Below are 27,140 nucleotides of genomic sequence, written 5' to 3' on the forward strand. Positions count from 1 at the left end.
GGCCTGTACCTGAGGCTCGGGACGGCTGCACTAGAGGGAGAGAGAAGGCTGTGGGAGGCAGAGGACCAGGGCCTCTTCTGGGATTTTTGTCTTCTACATGCAGCAGAGAAGCTGTGAAAATCTCAACAGTACCGTTGCCTAAACAAGACCTAGACAAGGCTAACACCAGCTGACGTGTGGACACAAGATGGATGGGGGAACCTCAGAGGACCCCAGCCCTAGATGAAGAGCTACAGGCAATTAGTGACTGGTCAAAGACGGAGAATTAGGCTTCTTCAAGGATGAGCACCCTCATTTGGTAACCAATGCCAAGCCGTCAGCCCTAAAAACATACACATGCAGGCAACACTGAATGAACTCAGCAGGTTGTATTTATGTGTTGATTTGTTCATATATAAATAAACAATAATAACTTAAAAGAGGCCATGAAGGAAGGGGGAAACTATGAAAATACAATGCACATATATGGAATTTTTAAATAAGATAAGAATAAAAACAAGTATTTTTACAACTAAAATAAAAAATAAGTCTAAGGCTATTTTTAAACCATTACCTTTATTAAATTGATGCCATTATCATTAAAATAAAATAAAGAAGGGACCAGATCATTCTTAAGGGCATTTAACAAGTGTTACAAAATAGCCTTTCGTCAAAATTTCAAGTTATTCTTCCAACTTATTCATTTAAAAAACAAAAACTATTACTGAATGCCTTCTTACAAACAGGCTCAACTTCTTAACAGGGTTCACACTTACAGAGATGGTGTTATTCATACAATCATCACACTAAAGAAAAACTAGTTGTAATGAGTTTTGAGTGTACGAAAAAGTCTGAAACCTGTATGTCCATAACTAAGTTAAATCTTCCTGAAAGTTTTGAAAATCATTTCAAACAGCTACTAGCATACAGATATTGCTGCATAACTTTTTTCACCTGGCGACTATCCAGGCAAATCGAGGCAAGAGAATGTCGTAGAGAATTTTGAACAATAAAGAAAACAGATAACCGACGCATAAATCCTTAGAGAGTCTTCCCAGGCACAGTGTTTGATTTTGTATTCCTTCAAGTCTTAATGAAGGATGCGATACATTTACTGCACTCCAAAAAAACAGCTCAAGACTGCTGTCACTCAGAAACCCACCGCTTAAACATCCCTAGTCAGTAACAGAACAGATACCGCGGGTGTAGAGCGACATCTCGTGGCCATCTGCAAATTTACACACACCCGTTCTACACCTTAACAAACGCACATGAGAACAGAAGACATGGAGCAACCCTGAAGTAGGAAAGGATCATCTCCAGAAAACAACCTGGAGAAAGCTGAGAAGAGCTACGAGAAAAGCAGTGGGCACCCCAAATGGGGGAGGGAGTGATGGCGCACTGCATGTTTATGAGGGTGTGGAGGAGGGGGTGACTCAATACCCAGGACAACGCTGGCAATAGCAGAAGCTAGAAAAAAATCCACTCCACTTGGTTCTGGGTGTTCAGCCCTGGAAAGCAACAGAGAAGATGGAAAAAAACCAAAAGAAAAAACATTGCCAAATGATTTCTGTTGTTACATCGTCTTGGCAGCCTGAGACCTCTTGGGAATGGCAAACCAAAAATCGTGGATGACACACACCAAAGCCTGATAAACAGGTCTCGAGAGGCTGCATAAAAGAATTTCTGCGAGGTGAAAAGCTAGTGGGAACCAAAATATAGACAGTAGCTTTCACAAGGACTCCAAACAGCAAGCAAGACTTTGGCAAGATCTGCATAGGGGCGGGCCAGCAGCCACCCCAACCTTAAAGGCAATCAATTGCAAGTGTGACCAGCCGCTGAGGCTGCCTGCACAGCACTGCCAGTCTGCCAATACAGCAGTGGTTTGTTTGTTTATTTATCAAGACAGGGTTTCTCTCTGTAGCCCTGACTGCCCTGGAATTTGCTCTGTAGTCTTGGCTGGTCTTCAACTCAGAGATCTGCCACCACGAGTATCTGAACTAGGAAAGACACAGAGGGGAGAATGGGACTCCAAGAAAGACGCTGAATTCTAAGAGGTTGGAAGGAATGGCGGAATCAGAAAGAAATGCAGCAATTAGGCCCGTCAGTCCGTTTCCATAGCCTGCAGCTCCACCCAGCTCTCTCCACCTTCATCTTTAGGGACCTACATCAAAAAAAAAAAAAAAAAGTCAGCGTTCTCAACTAAATAATTTAATGATGTAGATTAGGGGTCTTGGGAAAACAATACCATGTCAAACACAAAAGCAGTAGATATAAATAAATAACCAAAGAATTGGGAAATATACCAGCTGGTTTACAAATGCAAGCTCATCAGAATGGCAAGAGACCTTTCCTAAGAAATCCTAAAGCCAAGAAATGCACTGGTGTTTCAAGCTCTCAAAATAAATAACTGCAGCCAAGATTTCTCTTTCTTTCTTTCTTTCTTTCTTTCTTTCTTTCTTTCTTCCTTCCTTCCTTCCTTCCTTCCTTTCTTTCTATTTTCTTTTTTGTTTTTTTTAAAACAATGCTTGTCTGTGTAGCCATAGCTGTTCTGGAAGTCACTATGTAGACCAGGCTGGCCTTGAATTCACAGAAATCTCCCTGGTGCTGGGATTAAAGGTGTGTGTGACCACAGCCTAGCCAAAATTTGTATATCTAATAAAATATCTTTTAAAACCAGTGAAGATCTAAGACTCTTCTAAAATAAGGACAAGGGAAAACCTAAGACAACTCATGACCACTAGACTAGCCATTCATGACATGCCTAAAGAAGTCCTATACTAACAAGAGGAAGAAACCCACACACAAGAGTTAAGGAAAGAATAAACTCCTTTGAACAAACTGAGAAATAGGAAAAGACCAGATATGCTCAACTCAGTAAGGGAGTCAATTCTTAAGATGAATAAGGATGAAGAAGAACAAATACTATTCAAAATAACCAGGAGAAAACACAAGAAAACTGCAAAACTCAGAACCATAAATAACTGAATGGCACCATAAATGCTAATGGTCCACCATTACTATGAACAGGGCAGACTAGTAATAGATTGAGAAACACAATCCAACTGTTGGTTGTCGTCAATAAATCACCTTGTGACGGAGACACACGCGGGCGGAAAGGAACAGTAGAGTGAAATGGTTTAACGAGGGGGTGGAGGCTAAAACTGATCAGAAGCAGACTCGTCTCTCACCATGTAGACTTCAACTCAAAATCATCAAAGGAGATAACGCCACTGAGAAAAGAAACGATCTATACATATTTACAATTTTTACATATTCTTGGTGGGAACCAGAAATAAACACACAATGTTACATACATACTATTTTTTTTCCTATGTCTGCCTTTAATGGTGTTTTTTTTTTAATGTTTACTGTGTGTATGGGGACACATGAATGCCATCATGCAAGTCTGGAGGCCAGAGGACAACTTTGGACAGTCAGTTCCCTCATGCCACCATTAGGGTCACCCGGCTGGAACTCAGGCTGGCTTGATGGCAAGCACCCTTTCCCTTTGAGCTACCTGACCAGCCTCCCTGGATCTATTTATTTGTTTGCGATGATAAAGGAAGGTTTGGAAAGGGGGCTGGGTTTGTCGCATGCTTGTAATTCCAGCACCATGGACTCCATCCTATTCTTGAAAAAGGAGCCACAAACATATATTAGAAAAAAAGACAACCTCATAACAAACAATACTGATCAAACTAGATATCTACATATAGAATAATGAACCTATATCCCTGTCCCTCATCCTGTGCAAATACCAGTGCAAAGGGGATCAAAGTACTTAAGGTCAAAACCTTGAGACTTCTTAAGGAAAGCATAAGAAAACACCTCGAATGCATACATAGGTAATGACTTTCAGAATAGGACTTTAACTGCTCAGGAAACACTAGCAACAATTGACAGGCGGGGCTGTGACAAATTAAAAGGCATAGCACAAGACAATTAACAGAGAGAAGAGCCAGTCTGAAGAATGAGGGAAAAGCTTTGCCCGCTACTCATCTGGGAAAGGATCGATATCCAGAGCGTACAAAGAACTCAAAGATAAACAACAAAACAGAGAACCAAGTCAACAAATGAGCAAATGGATTAAACAAACAGTTCTGAAAAGAAGTACAAGTGGGGACTGGAGAAATGGTTACTCTCTGTTGCTCTGATGAAAATACAAGCACCAAAGCAGCTTATAGAGGGAAGCGTTTATTGGGGCTTACAGTCCAGAACGCTAGGAGTGCATCCGAGCAGGAAGGTTTACAGTCCAGAACGCTAGGAGTGCATCCGAGCAGGAAGACACGAGATTGCAGGCATGGTGGCTGGAGCAGGAAGCTGAGAAACCACATCTTCAATACCAAGCAAAGAGTGATCCGGAATTTGGGCAACGCTATGAACTCTCAAAGCCCACCTCCAATGCACATGTCCAGCAGGACTGCACTTCCTAGACCGCCCCAGATAGCACCACCAGCTGTGGACCAAGTGTTACTACACGAGTTTGTATGGACCATTTCTCATCCAAACTAACATGCAGTAAAGGGCCGGCTATGCAAGCAGGAGAGCTTGAGGTCTGGGCCCCTGCAGAAGAAGCCAGGGGTAGGAAACATACTCCTGTAACCTCTGCACAGGGAAAATGGGAGCAAAGAAGCCTCAAGCTCACTGGCTAGCCAGCCTATGTAAGTCAATGAGCATCAGGTTCAGTGAGTGGCCCTGCCTCAAATATTAGTAAACCAAGAAATAAGGAAAGCAATTGAGGAACTACACCTGCTGGGGACTGCAGGGTCTCCAAGGTTGCAAGCAAATGCATAACACATGCACGCGTGCACACACACGTACACACACACACACTACAAATAGCTAATAAACACATCTAAAATCTTTAACCATAAAGCATATGCAAGTCACTGAAATTCCACCACGCCACAGCCAGTATGGATATATCAGTAAGTACAAATTCCAGATTCTGGCCAGGACACTGGAGGAAGAAGACTTCATACACTATTGGTGGGGTCATAAGTAGTCACTGTACACATAAGAATGGAGGTCCTTTAGAGCAACAATAAAGCTAGCATACAGTCTATTGGCTGTATATGTTAGGGACTCAAAGTGGGTGTTTGGGGAAGGTCAAGAAATTAACTGGAGAGAGGGAGAGGATTTGGCCGCACAAGCATGAGGACCTGAGATTAAACAGCCAGAAAAGAAGTAAAAGGCCAGGTGTGGCCTCATGAGTCTATAACCTATAGCCTCAGGATGAGGGAGCCAGGAGAATCGCTAGAGCTTGATCCGGGTTCAGTGAGAGACGCTGTCTCAAGAAAATAGTGCAATAGTATAGAGGAGGACACCAAATGTCTGTCCCTTGCATCTACTACATGTGTGTGTGGCTGTGTGTACCCACGCATATGTGCACATATACCACACACATATCACACACATACATTTTTAAATGAAAAAATGCATATTTTTTAAAAGTATACAGACAAAGGAATGTTACAAATGATGACATTAAAATGCATGCCAAGATGACTTAGTGGCGACACTATGGCATGGACCCGAGGTTTCCCTCGGACAGCCGACTCAGAGCTGTTTGATACAATTAGTCTTCTCATAGACAGAAGGACCTCCCACAGAACCCGCGAGTGTTGCCATTCACTAAATCTAGGCGTCTTCTAATTTGGTCTCACCTGGTATGATTTGGATTATTGCAATGGTGGTGGAGAGATTTGTTGGTCAAAAAATACTTAACAGAGCCTGGAACAGAGTGTAAAGATGTTTACAGATGCCAAATTCTAAATCTCCGCTTCAGTGCTCTAATTCTTGACTGCAGAGGGTAGCTTTTAGGCAGCAGAGTATCTGAGAACAGCGCTGCCCAAGTCCACTGCTGCGGTCCATTAAGAACACGGAAAGGAAGACAAGGTCCCGGGACAGGCAAGCAGAAGCCCCTGCACTGCTGGACTCTCCCTGCACTTGGTCCCCAAGTCCCGAGCATGGCTCTTACCACTCTCGTCAACATTTCCATAGCTTCAGCTCACACCCCTTTCCCTGCATTGTGCTTCCACGCTCTCCTGCCTGCTTTCCTTTACTCCCTATACAGGTGGTAGGTAGAAATGGGTTTTCAGGGAGCTGATGTTATTCCCAGATTATGGAGTTACCCCCCAAAACCAACTAGGAGACCCACTCCTGTATGTAAAAGCAAAGAGCCTTGACTCTTGGACAAGTTTGCAAACTTGGTCTTTCTGTGTTTCCAACATAGTGGAGTGATCTGAGAGCCCTAAGTTCAGTTGGGGTTGGGTTTTTAAAATTGCAAAGGTAGGGATGAGGGATTTCTAAGGTTCAGGACACCTGATTGGCTGGCATTTGTCTAGGAGTGTCCTGGTGAAAAGCGAGGGGTGTGTGCTGGCAGGTGATCCTATCTACAACATTTGAAACTTTAGGAATTTCCTTTGGATGATCTGTTTCTGGGTGGTGCCCAGATAGTCTCAGTTTGTGGTCTTTCTTGGAAACAAGGTAAACTACTGCCACTCAGGCCTCTATTGAGCTTGTCATAACTGGGTCATACTTACTAAAGCTGTTGAAATTCTCCAGTGAGTCCATATTTCCTCCAAAGAAATAAGTTAGAATCATTTAATCTCTCCTAAGATTCTCCCATACCACTCATCCCTTGTCTTGTATTTTATACTGAACACAACAGATCACTTCTCCTTCAGTGTTGTCTGCTTTCCCTACTAACGCTATCTTTGCCTGGCTCTTCAGTTTTGCTACCCATCCTGCCAGATGAGATCAGGGGAGAAGTAGGTGAAGCTATAACTGAAAAATATCCTTCAGTGATCCTCTACTCTTAGAGACACACAGCTATTCACACAGCATATTGGCCTCATAGGAACTTAAGAAACCAGGTAGAAACTGCCAGAGAAGCTGGGAGGCTAACTGCAGATCCTCACCTCTCTCCTTTCCTCCAAATCCAAGGACCCAGGCTCACACCCAGCTCTGTAGCACACCACCTGACACCACCTACTGAAGCCTCTGCTTCCTCTCTGCCCCCATCTCCACGAGATCATGCAGATCTTCCCCTCCAATCTTCCCCTCCAATCATGGCATTGACCCAGGCCGTAACACCAGCAGACATTCCCTGGGACCTGCCAGCTCAGCCTGCCGGAGAAGCAAGTAGGCCAGAGAAGCAGGCAGGCAAGCTTGAGACCTCCACCGTCCCTCCTCTCCTCCAAATCCAGTGCTTCAGTCTCATGCCCAGCTCTGTAACAGTTACCTGTTGAGGCATCTCCTCACTCTCTGTCCCCATTACCAGAGAGCTAAGAAAAACCTAGTGAACATCCTTCTTTCCTAATTCCTGTGGATACCCTGAAAACCTGTGCCTTCAAACCCATGACCAATACTAAGTGTCAGCTCCAAAGTCCATAAAGCACATTCTCGTCAGAAGCCCCCATAGCCATTTCATGTAGGATCCCAAAACAATAAGCTACTTGGAAACACACAGACAACACACCCACTTCAGAACACGAACAGGCAACACAAACCAAGGTACATGCAAAACACACACCTTACAAAGACAAAACAAAGTAACAGCATCAATAAGATGAATCATCCCAAACCCAGATGCCAATGTGAAAACACATTCAATAATAGCCAAAACAATATGTGTCCACTAGAGGGCAGCAACTCTACCAGAATGAGCCCTGAGAAATACAACGTTGCAGAAACACAAGACAAGGATGTTAAAATAGACTATATGTACTAGAGATCCTTAAGGGAAAAAAATGAAAGAAATCTATGAAAACACATACAATCGATGGAAGGAAATGAATCAAGCAATTCAAGACCTGAAAGTTGAAATAAAATTAGTAAAGAAAACTCAAATCAGGGAAAAATGAAAATAATATATTTAGGAAGTCAAACAGGAACTGTAGAGTTCACCAAAAGAATAGAAGTGATGGGAGAGAGAATCTCAGACACTGAGGATAAGAAAGAAATAATAGATAACTTAGTCAAAGAAAATGTTACATCTATAAAATCTGAGCACAATAAATCCAGGAAACCTGGGACACTCTGAAAAGATGAAATCTGAGAATACTAGGAATAGAGGAAAGAGAAAAATCCCAGGTCAATGGCACAGAAAATATTTTCCACAAAATCAGAGATGAAAGTTTCCCTATCATCTGGATCGATGTCTACCAAGGAACAAGAAACATACAGAACACAAATACATAGGACCAGAAAAGAAATTCCCGAGACAAATATCAATTAAAGCAGTAAATGTGGAGAACAAAGAAAGAATATAGAAAGCTGGGAGAGAAGAACACAAGATAAATATGAAGACAGACCTGTCAGATAACACTTGACAGCGCAGTGGAGACTCTGAAAGCCAGAGGGACCGGGACAGATGCTCCAAAAACTAGGGAGAACATGATTTAATTCAGACTAGCATCCCTAGAAAACTTTTCTAATGTAGTATATGGAAAAATTCAGCATAAAACCAAATTGAAACTGTAGGTATCTAAAAACAGCCAACACAGGAAGTGCCAATAGAATACCGTTAGCCTGAAGAGGCTAACGACACCCAAGAAAGCAAAAGGAATAAGCCTATACCATTAAATCACAAGTAGGGAAATGTGTGTCGTGAACACACACACACACACACACACACACACACACACACACACTTCCCACAACTAAAAAGAACAGGAATCAACAACGCTGCTCACTGGTTTCTCTCAACCTCAATGGTCTCAATTCCCCAGTGAAGAGACACAGACTAACAAACTGCTTAAAAACAGGACCCATCCTTCTCCTGCATCCTACCATCACACCTTACTTCTCCTGCATCCTATCATCACACCTTACTTCTCCTGCATCCTACAATCACACCTTACTTCTCCTGCATCCTACAATCACACCTTACTTCAAGAACTGAATCACCTTAGGGTAAAAGGATGGAATGTGAAATTCTGAGCAATTACTGGACCTAAGAAGAAAGTTGGTCATTCTAGAAACTGACTAAGGAGACTTCAAACCAAAATGAATCAGAGAGATAGGGAAGGACACTGCACACTCCCCAAAGGAAACTCCTCCGAGATGACATTTCAGTTCTTAACACCTGTGTACCAAAAACAAGGCCATCAAACTTATAGAGAGAAACAATACTCCAGCTAAGACAGCGGCCTTTGCTGGCCACTACTTGTGGGACACTTCAATACCCCACTGGTCGGCGGAGAGACATATGTCACCCTTGAAACTGCCCGAAGCCTGGTGCGGAAATGGAAGTGAGAGGCAGACAGGTTCATGTGCTGGGTGTATGTGAAGAGTCGAGGGCAGTAAGGAACCCACTGACATGGGTGTCTCTGGGCCTGGGATATTCCCAAGGACCATATCTGGGTCCATGGCTCTGACATAGCTATGGTACTCTGCGTTATATTCATGGCTCCTCTTACCACCAATGGCCTGCTGAAATCTGGAGGCCGGGCAACCTCATATGACAGTATCAGGACCTGTGAGATGGGACACCACAGGGCCCATGACATTCAAAAAGACCTGCAATGCTACCCAAGTCTGTGGTGACATCTGGGCCCAGACTGCTACCAAGAACTATGGAGCATCAGGGTTCTCTGTTGCGGTCAGGGGCTTCTGCTGCCAACGAGGGACTTACAGAGGCCCATTGTCTGGGCTATGTCTGAAGCCATGTTGTATTTGTGGGTCATATATGTGTTTTTGCAATGCTGCTGTTGGGGCCATGCCAATCTGGGTGACTTGTGATACCAGCTAGGATCATGATGACATCCAGGCCCAGGCTGATGCCAGGGACCATATCTGGGTCCGTGGTGATACTGTAGCTTGGGTTTGTGTTGATTTCCATTTCCTGTGTCATCAATAAAGGTCACATAGATCCACAGGATCTGAACCTGGTTGGTATCCCAGAACCATGCAGCCGATGGGGCCACGCAGACTTCAGTGACATGTAGTATCAACCAGGGCAATGGTGTCATAGTGGCCAAAATGTGACAGGGATCCTGTCTGGGTTTCTTGTCCAGCTGCAGCAAGGAGCTGTGCTGATGTCTAAAGTTCCTGTTGCCATCAAGGGCAGTGCCAGTGCAGATGCCCAGAACTGGGCTGCCACCTGAGACCATGATGACATCCTGGCCCAGGCTGCTGACAAGAAATATGTCTTAGAATGTGGTTCATAAACAGTCAGGATCTGTGTTAATATCCATGACCATGTGGTCACCAAGAGCCATGAAGTCACATGGGGTCTGAGTGCAGATGAGTCGGACCTGAAGGTATGAGAGTGGAAGAACTGTCCCCATTATCTGTCTGTCACCAGTGGTGTGGGTGAGGAAGAGATGCCCACCCCACTGTGTACCTCAGCACCTACTGTAGTCAGGAGAGCTGGCCCCAAGATGAAGAGAGCAGGAGAGCTGACCCTGCCCCCTCGAGAACTGCCGCACTCTGGATACCAGCCCTACTCCTCTCCTGGACAGAATAAAGGAGCTGACACTGTTGAAGAGCAGCAGGGGATCTGATCCACAAGTGTGCATTAGAAAAATACACTGGAAAAACTCCAGGATCTTCAACAGACATTGCAGGCCGACTGCATGGTTGCATGTAGAAGGATGAAAACAGATGCATACTTGTCAGCTGCACAGAATTGAACTGCAGATAGATCAAAATCCTCCACTATCAAATCAGAGATGCTAAACCTGATAGAAGAGAAGGGGGGAACAGCCTTGAATTCATTAGCACAGGAAAAGTCTTTCTGAATAGAACCTGATTAGCACAGGCACTAACATCAACAACTAATGAATGGATTGCACGTAACTGAAAAGCTTCTGCACGACCAAGGAAAACATCATCCGTGCAAAATGGCAGGCTAGAGACCGTACATCCATATATTCAACAAAGAGTTAGTAATTAAAGAATATAAAGAACTCAAGAAACTAGATATGAAGAATAAAGTAACTCAATGTAAAATATTGTATAGATCTGAAAACAGAATACTCAAAAGAAGGAACTCAAATGACTGAGAAACACTTCAAGAAATGTTCCACATCCTTAGCTATCGTGTAAATCTAAATCACAACTATGCTGAGATTTCATTGTACATCCACCAGATGACTGAGGTCAAAAAAAAAAACAACAACAAGTGACAGCTTAGCTGGTGAGGCTGTGGCATAAGAACACTCATGCATTACTGCTGGGGCTGAGAACTCACACAACCACTGTGGAAATCAGTGTGGGATTCTCAGGAAGATGGCAATCAATGATCTTCCTCAGGAACCAGCCATAACACTCATGCACACATTTACAAGACAAATACTCTCATCCTTGTGCAGACACACTTGCTCAACGCTGCTCATTGCTGCTCCCTTCAACAGGCAGAGATGGAAAACACCCTAGATGTCCCCCAGGAGAAGAATGGATAAAGAAAATGAAGTACATTTACACAGTGGAGTATTATTCAACCATTAAAGAAAATGGCATCATGAATTTGAAGACAAAATATGGAAATAGAAAAACTCACCCTGAGTGAGGTACACAGAACAGAAAAATAAGTATAGTCTATATTTACTTATGTAGGAATATTAGCTGTTAAATGAAACAAAAACTAAGTTACAATCCACAGAGACACAGAGGTTATATACATATGAAAATATTGGAAGGGAAACATGGATCTCCCTGGGAAAGGGAAATAGAAATAGAATTTATGGGCTAACTAGGGGCTGGGCAAATGATAAAAGGAGGATCCAGTGGGGAGGGAGTGTAGATACGGTTGAGAGACCAAATGCAGGGAGAGGCAGCTGAATTTGAGGGACATTTAAAGGATGATATGGAAACCTGGTGCAGTGGAAACTTCCTCAAATATATGCAGGTGATCCTAATGAAGTCTAATAAAGAAGACAGAATCCAAACTGGCCATCCCTTGTCACCAAACAAGACTTCCAGTAAATAGACCTTGTTCCATTCAATTGACTTGTTGAGTACTGGGTGCCATGGAAATCCCTCAAGCAACCCAGGTTGTATCCAGGACAATATGTCGCTCTCCACAAACTGACAACTAGGTCCCATTGCTGAGGTCTACTCCACATAATTCAGTGGATATGGAGAATTCGAGCTGCTGACAACATGGAACCTTAACTTTACATTACAGAGTCTTTAGTGCAGGAAGGTACTCTATAAGCTACTAAAGCACAAACACAACATGGCCACAAAACATTTGACCTACAATTTGTTCTGCCAGCAAGATGTGCTAGGCAATTGGGACACAGAATTTGTGGGAGAATCCAACCAATATCTGATTTGAATTGACACCTACTACACAATATAGAATCCATACCAACCATTGTATGTGTGACCAACAATGAAAGACTAGATAACGCAGAGACCTATGATAATCCAAACACAATGACTCAAAAAGGGGAGGATTGGTGGAGCATGTGATGGAGGCATGACCTTTAACCCCGGCAATCAAGAGGTAGAGACAGGTGGACTTCTGAGTTACACAGCTAATTCCAGGAAAGCCATAAACAAAAAAATGTCTCAACAAATAAAGAAAGGAAGGAAGGAAGGAAGGAAGGAAGGAAGGAAGGAAGGAAGGAAGGAAGGAAGGAAGGAAGGGAAAAAATCAGGTTCTATAGAGAAAAAAGCATTCTATAAAATTGTCTTTGTCCCCACAGTTTTAGCAACTGTACTGACCTACAAGGAAGGATGACCTCTACTTGTAGTTTTGCAAATCCCATCAGCCATGGCGTTTGCTTGGATCACTAGAACACTGCAGAGTTGAGTCTCCGATATCACCATGCCAAGGATATCTCACCTGCACAAAGACAGGCGTCAATAGCCACACATTAGTACTAAATTGTAATGCCCTGTCCTATAAGATCTAAGGACTTACAGAAGGAAGAATAGATCTTCTTAAAGATAAGGAAGGACGTTCACATGACTTCCAGATTTTCAGGTTTCTTTCACTGGGTGCCGCACAGTCAGGATATTTACCCCACAAAGTAGAAGAAAATCAAACAGTAACTAGGATTACCTTTTGCCAGAGATGACGAAAACATTTCTCCAAAGCCTCAATGAGGATCACGAGGCAGTGTTTCACATTACCTGGAGAAAAAGGAAAGTGGTTGAAAAGCTAAGTGAATGAACTGAGCCCCACCTGGATCTGCAGACAGAATCTTCTAATTCAGAGGACAGGTGTGGGAGCAAATCACAACCAGCCATGGAGCAGCCAAGGAAGAGGTCAGGACTCTGAAGGGCCAAACCCAATGGCTGGGGGATAAACAGCCAGTTGATTATATTAATCAACTGTGAAGGATTTGTGCCTGAGAAGTGAGCATGGCTCAGATGAATGTCCAGAGAGCTCATATGCCAGAGAAGTCCCAGGTACCACTCAGGGGGTCAACATGGACCCAGGACCCACCCGACCCCAAAACAACATGGATGTATAGTAAAGGAGAAACTACAGTCAAATGGGTGAGATCCCTATTGAAAACCATGTTAAAAAGCATTTGAACTCAATAGAGTCTGAGCAATGATCTGCTCACAAATTGGGCAACAGTCAGACCTGGTCCTAGATCCTGGCCTGCAGAGAGCAGGAACAACGACTGGGAATGGAGAGAAAAGTGAGCTCTGGAGGCAGGGTTCCTGGACACTGGGACCTCAGCTGGACCAGCTGGAGTCCACCTGCTGCTTATCACTAGTGTCCTAGTGACTTCTGGCAGGTTCTGGAATATTAGGACGAAGTTCATCCCTGATTCTGTGGATGCAGAAACAGACACAGACAAGTTCGTTACACTCATCAGCAGTAATAAATCTGAATATGTCTCTTTTTCACCGTTTGGTTGAATTAAATAAATTTTAAAACAGACTTTATTAGTTTTGAATTTCATTTCATTCTGATCATATTTACTCTGTACTCCTCACCCTAACTCCTTCCAGATCAACCATCATCTTTCCACCTCCCAGCTTTGTCTGTACATTAGAAAGAAAGCAAAAAACCCATTGACTCTGAATGGACCTGTCCTTGGACTGCTGGGTATGGGGCCACACCCTGACCCACAGCAGATCTGCCAGGAGCTATACCCTTAAAGAAAGCTGACTCCTTCAGCAGAAACCACCAGCCATCCACAGCTCCTCAGATGGTGATTATGGCCCTTGAGATGCTCCACCCCCTGAGCTGGAATGTTTACAGGCTTGACCTTATACAGGTCTTATAGAGGCCGCCACAGATACTGAGATTTCATGGGTGCAGCAGTCTAGGGTTGTCCAGGAGATGCTGTTCCTCTCTGGTCCTCTCTGATCTCTGGCTCTTCAATCTCTCTGCTCTTCTTTCATAGTGGCCCCTGCTCACGGGGAAGGGAGTGATGCAGATGTCCTAAATGTGGCTGAGTACTCCACTGGCATTTACTCTCAGCATCGTGAAACATTGTACATTTCTGTGTTACCCAAGCTACACAGCACAAAATCCTGATGAGGTTGGAGATTGCAGTAATTCATGGGAATTTAATGAATTTAAATGAATTTAAATTTGGTGGAAATTTAATGCTCTGACCATTTATCGTAAGAGTAATACAGATTTACAGTAATTTTTATATCTGAAATAATTTTCAATGATGAATAGGAACAGAAGATAAATAGTAACAGAAGGTATACACATGAATTCACTGATATTTTGGAAAACAACATGGCAGCTCTTGAGGAAACAAAGATATAGCCACCATGAGATCCAGCATTAGCACTGTTGGGTACAGATCCAGAGGACACACCCAGTGTGTCAGAGGTTTGCTCAAATGCTCTCAGCAGGGCCATTCACAATAGCCAAGGACTGGGAACTACCAGGTGCCTGTCCACTGGGGAAGAGCAAAGACATGAACAGCCACACCGTGGGAAACTCCTCAGTCATCTCAAACTCTAGTTACACATCCAACTCAATGCTCTGTAGCCGGACCTCCTGCCTGAAAGAGTCAGAAAGCTGGCATTTTAAAACGGCACAGGTTTCTTTCTGCTGCTGCTGAGTCAGGAAAATCTTTCTAAAAGAAGCTTCGGTATGCCACCAGCAAACAACAAAAAGCTGAGTTAACCATTATAATTTTTTTCTAGAATTCCATTCCATATTTTCTCAGGATATACGTTGATTTTGCTAGCACACACTGGATGGCCGATCTTGATCACTTTCGACAAGTCTATTTTGATGTTTCTCTTCCTTTTTTTCAGAAAAGCTAAGCTGATATGAACACTACTGTAAAAGTGTTCGTCTTTTACAGCACATCACTTTCCTACGTCAGTTGCTGAACCTGAAAAATCCCAGACCCAAGGAAGAAGAGGGGTGGCCCTAAGATTATCCATGTTCTGCAGGGGCACACAGGAAAATAAGAAAAAAGTAAGCCTGAGACATTAGGTAAGAATAAATGGCCCCAGTCCCTAAAAATAGATGCTGATCTAGTCCCATTATTTTCCCTTAAAAGGCCTTGACAGAATGGAGAAGATATCTAGGCAAAGAACATTCACTTGCCAATAAAAAAGTTGTCAAAGAAGAAGAGAAATGGGGCTGGACCAAAGAATTACCCTCTAAAGACACTGGGCGAATGAAAAGATGAGAGGGCTTGGACCTACTGCTTGCCATGAGAAACATGGACCTGAATAAAGGAGAGATGTGGGCCTGGTCTTAAACTTTACCCAAAATAGGTCTGGGCCCAAAAAGAGGTAATGTAGGCCTGGGTCTAACGCTTACCTTGAAGAGGCCTGGGCCCAATGAAGAAGAGATGTGGGCCTAGGAATAACACTTACCATGAAGAGGTTTGTACCTAAAGAAGAAGAGATATGGGCCCAGGCCTAACAATAACCCTCAAAGGCCTAACCCAATGAAGAGGTGATGTGGGCCTGGGCCTAACATATTGAAGAGGCCTAGGCCCAATAAAGACATGTGGCCTGCCCTAATCCACACACTTAAGAGGCGTGAGCCCAATGAAAAAGGGATGGGGGCCTGGGTCCAATGAAAAAGGGATAGGGGCCTGGGCCTAATGATTACCTGAAAGAGGTCTGAGCAAAACAAAGAAGGAATAAGGGCCTGGGCATATCCTAACCCTGAAAAGGCCTAGGCCCAAAGAAGAGGTGTGAGCCTAGACCTAACCTGTTCCCTGAAGAGGCCTGGATGAAATAAAGAAGAGATGTGGGCCTGGGCATAATCCTTACCCTGAAGAGGCCTGGGCCCACTGGAAAAGAGATGTGGGCCTGGGACTCACCCTTTCCCTGAAGATATCTGGGCCCAATGAAGAAGAGATGCAGGCCTGGCCTAATTTTTATCCTGAAGAGGCTTGGGCCCAATGAAGAAGAAATGTAGGCCTGGACCATAAACCTTACCCTGAAGAGGCCTGGGCCCAAAGAAGCAAAGATGTGTGCCTGGACCTATTATTTATCCTGAAGAGGCTTGGGCCCAATGAAGAAGAGATAGGAGCCTGGGCCTAATCCTTACCCTGAAGAGGCCTGGGCCCAATGATGAAGAAATGTGGGCCTGGGCCTAATCCTTACCCTAAGAGGCCTGGGCCCAGTGAAGAAGAGATGTGGGCCTGGGACTAACCCTTTCCCTGAAGAGGCCTGGGCCCAATGAAGAAGAGAAGTTGGCCTGGGCCAATTACTTACCCTGAAGAGGCCTGGGCCCAAAGAAGCAAAAATGTGAGCCTGGGACTAATCCTTACCCTGAAGAGGCCTCGGCCCAAAGAAGAAAGGTTATGGGCCTGGGCCAAACCCTGTCCTGAAAGAGGCCTGGGCCCAATGAACAAGTGATGTGGGCCTGGGCTTCATTCTTATCCTGAAGAGGCCTGGGCCCAATGAAGAAGAAATGTGGGCCTGGACCTAAACCTGACCCTGAAGAGGCCTGGGCACAAAGAAGAAATGGGGGTCTGGGCTCAACCCTTTTTCTGAAGAGGCCTGGGCCCAAAAAAGAAGGGATATGGGTCAGGGCCAAACCCTGTCCTAAAAGAGGCCTGGGCCCAATGAAGAAATGATATGGGCCTGGGCCTAATCCTTTCCTTGAACAGGCCTGGGCCCAATAAAAAAGAGAAATGTACCTTGGCCTAATCCCTACACTGGAGAGGCCTGGGTCCAATGAAAAAGAGATGAGGACCTGGGACTAACCCTTTCCCTGAAGCAGCCTGGGCCCAAAGAAGAAGTGATATGGGCCTGGGCCAAACACTGTCCTGAAAGAAGCCTGGGTCTAATTCTTTCCTTGAAGAGGCCTGGGCCCAATGAAAAAAAAAATGGGAGCCTGGGCCTAATCCTTTCCCTGTAGAGGCCTGGGCTCAATAAAGAAGAGATGTGGGCCTAGAACTTATCCTTACTCTGAAGAGGCCTGGGCCCAATGAAGAAAGATGAGGGCCTGGGCCTAATCCCTCCACTGAAGAGCCCTGGGCCCAATGAAGAAGAGATGTGGTCCAAGGCCTTATCTTTACCCAGAAGAGGCCCCGGCCCAATGAAGAAGAGATGGGGACCTGGGCCAGACCCTTTCCCTGAAGAGGCCTGGGCCCAAAGAAGAAGGGATATGGGCTTGGGCCAAAACCTGTCCTTAAAGAGGCCTGGGCTCAATGAAGAAGTGATGTGGGCCTGGGCCTAATGCTTACCCTGAAGAGGTCTAGGCCCAAAGAAGAAGAGATACGGGCCTGGGCGAAAACTATACCCTGAAGAGGACTGGGCCTAGTTAAGAAGAGATAATGGCCTGGGGCTAATCCTTATCATGAAGGCCCTGGGTCCTAGGAATGAGAGATGTGGGCCTGTGTAATTCCCTAAAACTGAAGATGCTTTTGCCCTGAGAAGAATAGATGAGGGCCTGACCCACCTCTATCCATAAAGAAACTTGAGCCCATAAGAAAAACGGATGTTGGTTTGAACTTTCAAACTGAAGAGGGCTTGGCCTTTAGAAATAAACTTGTGACCCTTAACCTGTTCAAAAACATGAGGACACCCAGAGCCATAAAAGGGTTTTTGGACTGGGAAATTCACTAAGTTTAAGAAGACCTTGGCCTGAATAAAGAATAAAAGTTGGACTGTGTCTACACTTGTCTCTGAAGAGGTTTGGGCCCCCAAAAGCATCCTGGGCATTGACCAAACAGAGTCCTAGGAACATTGGCCCAGATCCATTCTCCCCGGTCAGCCCTGGACATAAAGAAGAGTGCCAAGGCCCAGACTGAAGCGAATCTACCCTTTGTTTAGCCCGTGTCCCACGAGGCACACTGGGCCTAGGCCTGATTTTCAGCGATTTTACCACCAGCTAAGTCATTGATGCGGATACATCCCAGCTCGTCCATCCAGAATCTGGGCCTCGGCTACACTGCTCCCTTTCTGAGCGTACTGGAAGCTGACAGACTCAACGAAAGGTGTGCGGATCACACCCACAGACTTCATTCGATGCAGACCACACCCTCAGCACATGTAAGCACATATGAACCACCGCCATAATGTGCCATGGGCTCACGGAAGTGATATATCAATATAGACATAGCATACGAAAAAGAGACTCATACTGTGCCTGCCGCTGTCTGAGGCATAACCTTACCTTGAACTAAAGGAATCTTAAACTGAGATCTTTAGGAATGAACAGATCTCAAATGTAACTCACGCAACAGCCTGTTTTCTAAGAACTGCCGCCTAATGCATATTTGGTCTTCTTCTGAGTATCTCACTCCTGGATACATTATATCTCCTGAGATTCAGAGTAATCAGATGACGACCTGATTACTAACCTAGGGGCCAGGCCATGAACAGACCTCAAAGGAAACCCGTCTGCTCCTGAACCGCAGGTAGCCTGAGCGATCATCTGCAAGGGTGTGCGGGCCGCACCCTTGCTCTCTGCCTTCCCGGACCAAATCCCACCACACAGGAGCCAGGCCTTAAAGGGACCAAGCCCCATCATAAGGATCAAAGGAAATGGACGCCCCAATAACCAGGAGACCTGGTCTCAAGCCAGGCATCATCTTCATGTCAACTTTTTTGACCACACCGCAGCCTCATCTGTGACCCAGGCCATGCCATGTTCACCAGGACGATTTGAATCTCCACCAGTGAGGGACATCAGATCATAGACCATGAACTCTGATCAATAAGGAGGTCGTCTGACAGCTCCTTATGATTCCGTTCTGTGAAGTTTGCGGGTTGTATTCATGATTGTCCCAACACAGGCAAACTTCTCACAAATGTGCCAAGGCAGCATCGTGGCTGTGAAATTATCTGGACCGCACGTGAATGTCAAACGACAGGGACACAGCTTGGAATGGATGAGGTGAGCGGGCCGGCCGCACCCAGGAAATCTTCTGTGTCCATGTCAAAAAGAACAGTTTGATCTTTGGTTCGATTTTGACATGTACTGTTTCTTCACACTATAACACCATGAGTTCATTGTCTGAAGATTAAGATAAGTTCAAAGGTCATTACCTGACATCATTTTTGGCCTGCAACCTCCCTGATTACCAGTAAGTCAAGTCAATGTTATATTTATGGTGTTTGGGTCACTCCCTCTCTTTACAAGATCCAATATTTTCTGACAGTAAGGGAGACAAGACTAGAAACCATGACTCTAATTTGAGAAGGACCCTCTTTCCTTAGTGATTAAAACATGGTCATAACTTAATATCAAGAGTGATTACAAGGCACAGGGCCCTACCAAGACTTTAACTGATTTTTATCTGAGTCTGGACTCTATTCACCAAACATATGAAATGCAGAAATAAGGCTTCCTAAGTTGATGACAGACTTCAAATGGATAGCAATGTGGTCTGTGGCTCACTTTCCTCCAAGATACCTGTATCAAATTTGTAGTCTCTTCCTCAAATCCAAGAGATATTCTCACCATTGAGAGGACTCAGGAGTAGAAAACATGGCCTTCATCATGTATGATAGACCCCAGAGACATAATCTGGACAATTTTGACACGATGGTGTGCTGGCTGCACCCAGAGGCCATCATGTACCCAATTGTCTCCAAGAGATCCAGGACAAGTGATCATGTTCATGTTGGCCAATACCACAGTCAGAGAAAAATAGAATTACCACAGTTGGTGTTGTGTTATGTGACATCAGCCTCACAAACTTCCAGACTGCGGTCCCAATCTTCATTTCCTGATATATCAGTTTCCCCACCTTCTCACTGCTGACTTTGTCCCTCAGCCTGACCTGATTAGAAACATCAAGTAATCCATTGGATTAAGATGGCATCACTCAGGAATTCAGATATAACTTTAATAAACATGTGTAATGGAAAATGCTAAAGTTCTTCCTCTGGAGGCATATTTGGTGGCTATTCAAAGACTAGACATGTGTTCCTATGTTTCTTCACAGGAGCCCTCATAGAAGAAGCCAGATTTATAACCTGATGACTATAGATCCCTTATAGGTCTAAGGCCTTGTAGTAATCAGTCTTACTGTGAATGTCATTCCTACATTTTGTATATAGTTTTGAATAAATATGTATATGTACTATTATGGTTCACCTTGAAATTTCTATTTGACCTTTCCCTTTTCCTGAAGATCAGTGAACCTCCATCCATGGTTTGTGTATCTGTCGTTTGCAGGAATTGCTTTAAAAACCAAAAATTTAGTGAAAGGGGCCAAGTAGGCCAGATCCCTCACCTACCTGTAAAATCACTGGGATAAAATTTCTAATTTGGAGGGGCTGCTCCCAACCCCATCTGGTACCAAAATCTGATTCAAGTTGCTGAGGAAGATGTGGGAAGCAGAGGAGTAACTGAGGTTCAGTGCGGATCACAGGACACCAGCGTCTGGAAATTGTCCTCCAGTGAGACTCCACGTGAGGATGAATGGACTCCCACTGACGTCCTCTGCATGGTGCCACAGCACAGTCAGGTGCAGTCCCTGTCAGAGGAACAGTAAAATGTGCTCTGCTCCTTCCATTAGAGGCCCTGGAGGCTGACCTGTTGCATCTCTGGACTTGCCCCTCATGGTCTTTGGAAGAACAAGTTGCAGCTTTTTTGGTGAGTTCCATATTGTCATAGACACGGTTGAGGGTGTCTCCTAGAAAGCACATGGTATCTACACCCAGGAAACCACAAAATATGGGAGCCTAAATGAGGCAGAAAGATGGACAGTCTCACTGGACACACTTTTGTGGGTGGAGGAAACCTCATGGGGGATACAACTCAACAGAGAGAGCTATAGGCAACTGAGGATTGCTGATAGAGAACTAGATGTCCCTAGAGATGAGTCCTCCACCTGATTATCCAGTATCTAGTACTCAGACCTGACATCTATACATGCAAGCATCACTGAACAGGCACAGCCAATTGGTGTCATAAATTTATGCATTTTTCTAAAAATATGTATCAGTAAGAGAAAACATCCCATGAATTTTTGGGAAAGAGAAGGAAAAAGATATGAGAGCAAGAAGGATAGTACAAATGGTGAGTTTTTATTTTCAGTTTACAAATTATAATTGTAAAATTTTAGGAACTATTTAATGGGAGATTTTGACCATGTTATATACTGAATATTGTAACATTCAAGCAGTGAATCAGACTTCCTGTGTAGGTATTGTATTTCAACACTCTTGTCTCCACACCTAGATCTCTCTTCTCCCAAGGAGACACAAACACAGACATTGCAGCATCATGTTAGACATGCGGGTTTTATGGCGACAGGGAGAGCCATCTCGAGCCTTGAATTAGCTGACATCAGGGCATAAAGCTCTATCCTCTCCTACAACCCCTCCACCCATACATTTCCACAAGCCTATCTCTCATAGTAAACCAATGGCTACTATGCTGCCTGCATCTGGAAGGAAAGCAACACAGAGAGAGGACCACAAGCACAGTCAGCTTCTCACTGGAGCAGCAGAACCATGGTCGGCCTTTTGTTTCAGATTTGTACAGGTACCTGAGTGAGTCAGACGCCAGAAAGCCAGGAGTTATTATATATATGTCCATATATACTCTTTCAATTTCACTTTTACATTTAGATATACACACACCTCAAATACATTTACAATGCTTTTGTATTATCTACAAAGAAATTAAACCATTTTCCCTTTTTATGCAAATGAGTTGAATAGGTGGTCTATGTCAGGGATTAAACTTTTGAGATCTGTGTAATTCACTCAGGAGAAACCAAAGAAATGAGAAACCCTGGATACATAAAGAACTTGTTTATGTTGTTACAAGTTAAGTGCCATCTATTACCTGAGTGCCCAAATCCCAGAAGAATTCTTAAAAAGTGGTTTTCAGTATCCAGAACATCAGCCTCTTCATTCAAACACTACTCTGTCAGTATGTAATCTCTGGTCTGATATTTGACACCAGGTCAGGAATTGATTGCTACACAGGCAGTTCTGGCTTTGAACTCACATCTCCTGCTGCCACGGACTGCCTCTCGTGGAGGCACTCAGACCTTGGGAGAATCAGGGTGAAGACTCAGGAGAGTTCAGAAATCGGCAAGGAACAACAGACAGACACCTTCAATGTGGTTGAATATGCTGCTGCAATTTTACTTTTTTCAGCATAAGATTTATATTCTTTTACAATCAAAAAAAACTTGGCAAAGACATACATCATCAGATCATAAAGAAAGAACAGCATAAAACAGTTTTCAAAGAGAATCTTTGAAAATGCTTTGACTTGGGTACAAGGACTTTTGCTCCATGCTTTGACTTGGGAACAAGGACTTTTGTTCAGTTTGTACCAGGTGGCTGGCTCGGCTAAGTGACCTTGTGCTCAGAATATCTTGGGGTGTGAGAGGAGAAGGCCACTATCTTCCTGGGAAAACTTTCTGCTAGGAAATTTTAAAGACATGATCTCAAACTTGTCTGAAACTCATCTCATACCATAAATCTCAACTCTCCTCCCTACCCGACTCTCAGGGTCAGATGTTATAATTAGCCTAGGTTTTTTTCTGGCCATAAGGAAGGCTGCATAGGCCTCCTGTTAAACTGCACGTATCCATCAGGTAAATGTCTAATGGGGGTTGCTGCAGCTGTTTTCCTGTAGAAGGCTTCTAAGGTTTCTCCTGATAAGAGAAACTCCTTTTGCTCCACATCATTAAGGAATTATTTTAACGATGGCCTCCCAATTCCCAGAACTGGCTATTTCCTTTAAGGCTTTAATGAATGGTGGGGCAGAGCTCAAAATGTCCTCAGCAGTCTTGTTTGTATCTGCAACTGCCTGGAATAGTCTGAACTGTTGGCAATTTGCAAGAATAAAAGACAGACATATCGGCACCAAGGACAGCGAGGTCGAATAAGTGCAGGTAGCAACTTCAGGTGGCGTCATGACCACAACTGATTGCCAAGGGACAGCCAGGGACGCAGCTCCGTGAAGCGCAAATCCCAATCCTACGGCAACAGTCCGTCCAGTCAGCATTTCTGCTACACTGGCGTGACAGCCGTGGATGTAGCATCCTCCTTTCTCTCTCTCTCAAGTTATGAGATTCCCCGACCACCACATGAACACACAAGGCTTGCAATCTTCACACCTGACCTCAATGTGGAGGCTTTTAAATGGTTCTGCAATGACAAGGAGGATCAAGAACAAGTGGAGTGAACACCAATACATCTTGAACCAAGCCCCTCTGCCTCTCTCCCTAAAGGTTACATTGATGAGTGGCACTTATGTTGTACACAGAAGTGTCAGACAGCAAGAATATTAACTAAATTTTATGTAAAATCAATGAAAATTAAGCCTGTACATACAGTTCTACCTTACATAGGAAGCAGTTTTAAAAATCCTTTTGTAAAATTATTCTTTTTTTTACCTACATTTTCTGTAACTATACTGATTCTATAAGGAAGGATTGTCTCTATTTGTAATTTTGCAAATCTAATCAGCCAGGGAGTTTTTATTAGAACACTGTGGCATTGACTTTCTGCTCTGGCTGTGCCTAGGATGTTTCACCTGAACCAACACAGGTGTCAACAGCCACACTAGTGCTGAAAGGCAACCCTGTCACATAAGGCACAGGGTAGAGAAGTAATAACGAATCTCCTTAAAACTAAGCAACAGAGTCCCATGACTTTCCATTTGATCTAGTTTTAATCAGGTGCCAGGCTACTTTATAATTAAGTATAGAAATAGAAAAAAAGTGACAGTAATTGAAATAACCTTTTCCCCAAAGATGATGAAGCATTCCTCACGGGCCTCAGTAAGAGCCACACGGCGGGAGTTCACATTTCCTGGAAAAGGTAAATGTTGAAAAGCGTAAGTGAATGAGCCCATCATCCGACTCTGCAGCCAAAATCCTTCAGTCCAAAGGCCATAGAGCTGAGCTGCAGGGACAATGACTTCCACTGTACATAGAGAAAAATTCAGTAACAGTGAATTCTCACCCTGTTCCTTTAAAATATAAAAAGTTTTATAACAATTTAACAGCATGAAACAATGAATTTCAAGTAATATGTAGCATGAGGGCCAGCTTGTTGGGGTTTCTGTCCCACCCGGTACCCCACAACCGGCAAGTCCCAAAGAAATAACAGAGTCTACATTAGGTTATAAACTGATTGGCCTGTTAGCTCAGTCTTCTTATTAACTAATTCTTACATTTTACAGTAACCCATAATTCTTGTCTATGTTAGCCATGTGGCTTGGTACCTTTTTCAGTTGTCAGCTCACAGTTGCTGCTTCGGTGGTCTGTGCAGGAGTGGCAGAGGGAGCTTCCTCCTCCCTAGCCTTCTCCTATTCTCATTGCCCCGCCTCTACTTCCTGTCTGGTTGACCCGCCTATACTTCCTGCCTGGCCAATCAGCATTTTATTAAAATACATGATTGACAGAATACAGACAATTCTCCCACACCAGTAATACATTTTAGTTAATTTTTAAGGATATTATACATATAGTGTAGTTTTAACACTGTCTCCTTAATTTCTCCACATCCTCCCTGGTCTCAGAACCAGCTGTTAGATCATTTCATGTTCTTATTCTCATGTGTGTAGGGCTGTCCACCAGATGCTGCTCAACTTACCCTTGTATCAGCACCATAAGGAAAGCTGACTCCTCCTCCTCTAGAAGCCACCAACTGTCAACATCTTTCAGTTGTGGGGGGGCCAGTGAGCTCCTTTCCCTTCCATGATAGAATACTGACAGGCTTGATCACAGAGTTCCTAAGTGCAGCAGGACTCTCATGTCCAGAAGACACAGCTTCATTGCAATTCTTCGACCTCTGGATCTAAAATCTTTTCACCCTTCTTCCTAGATGGTGTCTGAGCCTCAGAAGAAGGCGCAATTGGAATAACACATTTATGCCTGTGAATTCCACTGACACTCCTCTGAGTTTTGAGGTTTTTTGTTTTGTTTTTTTGTTTTTGTTTTTGAAACACAGATTCCTACATTAAGAAACTTCTCTGATGAGGAGAGAGAGCTCCCTAACTTATGAGTATAGAAATGTAAAGTCAGGGGGCAATTTTATATGGCAATTTAATATAGTAATTGTTGTAGGTTCACCATGGATGCCTGAGAGTTTGCCAGACATAGGTTTTCTACAGATTAAAGTTTTAAGATTACATGTGACTATATGTTTCAGCAAAGCATTATACATGAAAAAAATTACCAAAACATAAAGAACCAGTAAGAGGAAAGAGAGTTCTGCAGGTGAAAAGATAAAAAACAAGCTGCCAGCATCTGGATTCCAGGGTCTCAGACAATTTGCTGTTGTCCTCTCACATGGTGATGACAGGAGCGACGTGAGCGACAGACACCATGTGATTACATGGCACTAGGGTGACACATTCACTCCAACAGGCCCTCATTACAATGACACCAGTCCTCCATGAGGATGAGAACAGGAACTTCTCCCCAATGTTCACCTCCCAGTACAATGCCCTGGCAAACACACTAGCAACCGTTGTCTTATTGTGGCTACATTGAGAACATACTTGACAGCCTGGAACATACAAATGGATCTATTAAATAGGTGAAAAATTCAAAAATTTGTCATCTGCTGCGGGATCTACTTTTGCTCCTTCAGCCAATAGCCTTTGAGATACCTGCCCACTGGGGTGTGGTATCTTTTGCTTTAAAAAATCGGTGGCAGCCCTCTGCTCGCTCTCTTTCTTCGCATTCCACTTCCGGCTATCAGACGCTTTCTCTGGCCATGCAGGAGGCTGTTGTCTGGGACAGTGATCTGTAAGTTTTTTCCCTTCAAATTAATAACCCTTTTATTAATCATAATTCCAAATTGGTGTGGGATTGCCTTGTGACTTACTTCATTAGTCATCTGACCTCTTGTCTCTTCTATTTCCATGATCAGCTGCTCCTGAAATTGACTGAAGGTCACTTACAGTCTCCTCAGAACACCATGGCTTTGGTGGGGGCTGGGTTGGGGTTTTTTGGTGTTTGTTTGGTTTTTGTTTTTTGTTTGTTTGTTTGCTTGCATGCTCACCTGCCAAAGCGCTGCTTTCCTTCAGTTTTCCTCCCCTGGACTTTCAAAGGCTCTCCTGTGACCCTCATTACTGGAACTATTTGGGCCCATGGGTCTTGGTGGAGCTTTCTGACCTGCCCTGGTCTGCAACTTTTCAGTCCCATAGCAACACACAGAGGCCTACATTAATTATAAACTGCTTTGTCTATTAGTTCAGGCTTCTTATTACTTAACTCTTACATTTTACATTAATCCATAATTCTTCTCTGTGTTAAGCATGTGGCTTGGGACCTTTTATCAGTGAGAAATTCTCATCTTTCCTCCTCTGTGTCTGGGTAATGGTTACAGATTGAGACTTTCCACTCTCCAGAATTCTCCTATTTTGGTCACCCTGCCTATACTTCCTGCCTGGTTACTTGCCAATCAACACTTTATTAAATGAAATTAAGTGACAAATCTTTACAGGGTACAAGACCATTGCCCTGCAGCACATGTGGGGCTGCTATAAAAAGATATCCCAGGTCGATGGCAGTTGTCATGTCTGCTGAGGAGAACTTACTGGTTTATGAAGTAAACTTTTTCAAGGTGTCCTTAAACTGATCATTTATCCAGTTATGAGAGTACTACACACTTAAAATATTCTTCCTGCTTTTTCAAGATAGTTTCTCTGTAACTTTGGAGCCTGTCCTGGAACTAGCTCTTTTAGATCAGGCTGGCCTCAAACTCCCAGAGATCCACCTGTTTCTGTACTTCCAAGTGCTGGGATTACAGAAATATGCCACCATCGCCCAGCTGAGAGTACCACACTCTGGATGTTATTATCTGCC

General features: G+C 43.9%; 1 long non-coding RNA gene across 1 annotated transcript; it reads right to left on the reverse strand.

Annotated features, from left to right (window-relative positions):
• Positions 1 to 536: 536 nt before the first annotated feature.
• On the reverse strand, positions 537 to 13,078 carry LOC148121945 (uncharacterized). Its single transcript, XR_015738009.1, has 3 exons — positions 13,004 to 13,078; positions 12,664 to 12,784; positions 537 to 2,143 (listed from the first exon to the last, which is right to left on the reverse strand). It is a non-coding gene; the product is annotated as an uncharacterized LOC148121945 (long non-coding RNA).
• Between the last annotated feature and the right edge of the window lie 14,062 nt (positions 13,079 to 27,140).

The sequence above is a fragment of the Myodes glareolus genome, chromosome 6 (genome assembly GCF_982192425.1).
Source record: "Myodes glareolus chromosome 6, mMyoGla1.1, whole genome shotgun sequence".
NCBI lineage: Eukaryota > Metazoa > Chordata > Mammalia > Rodentia > Cricetidae > Myodes > Myodes glareolus.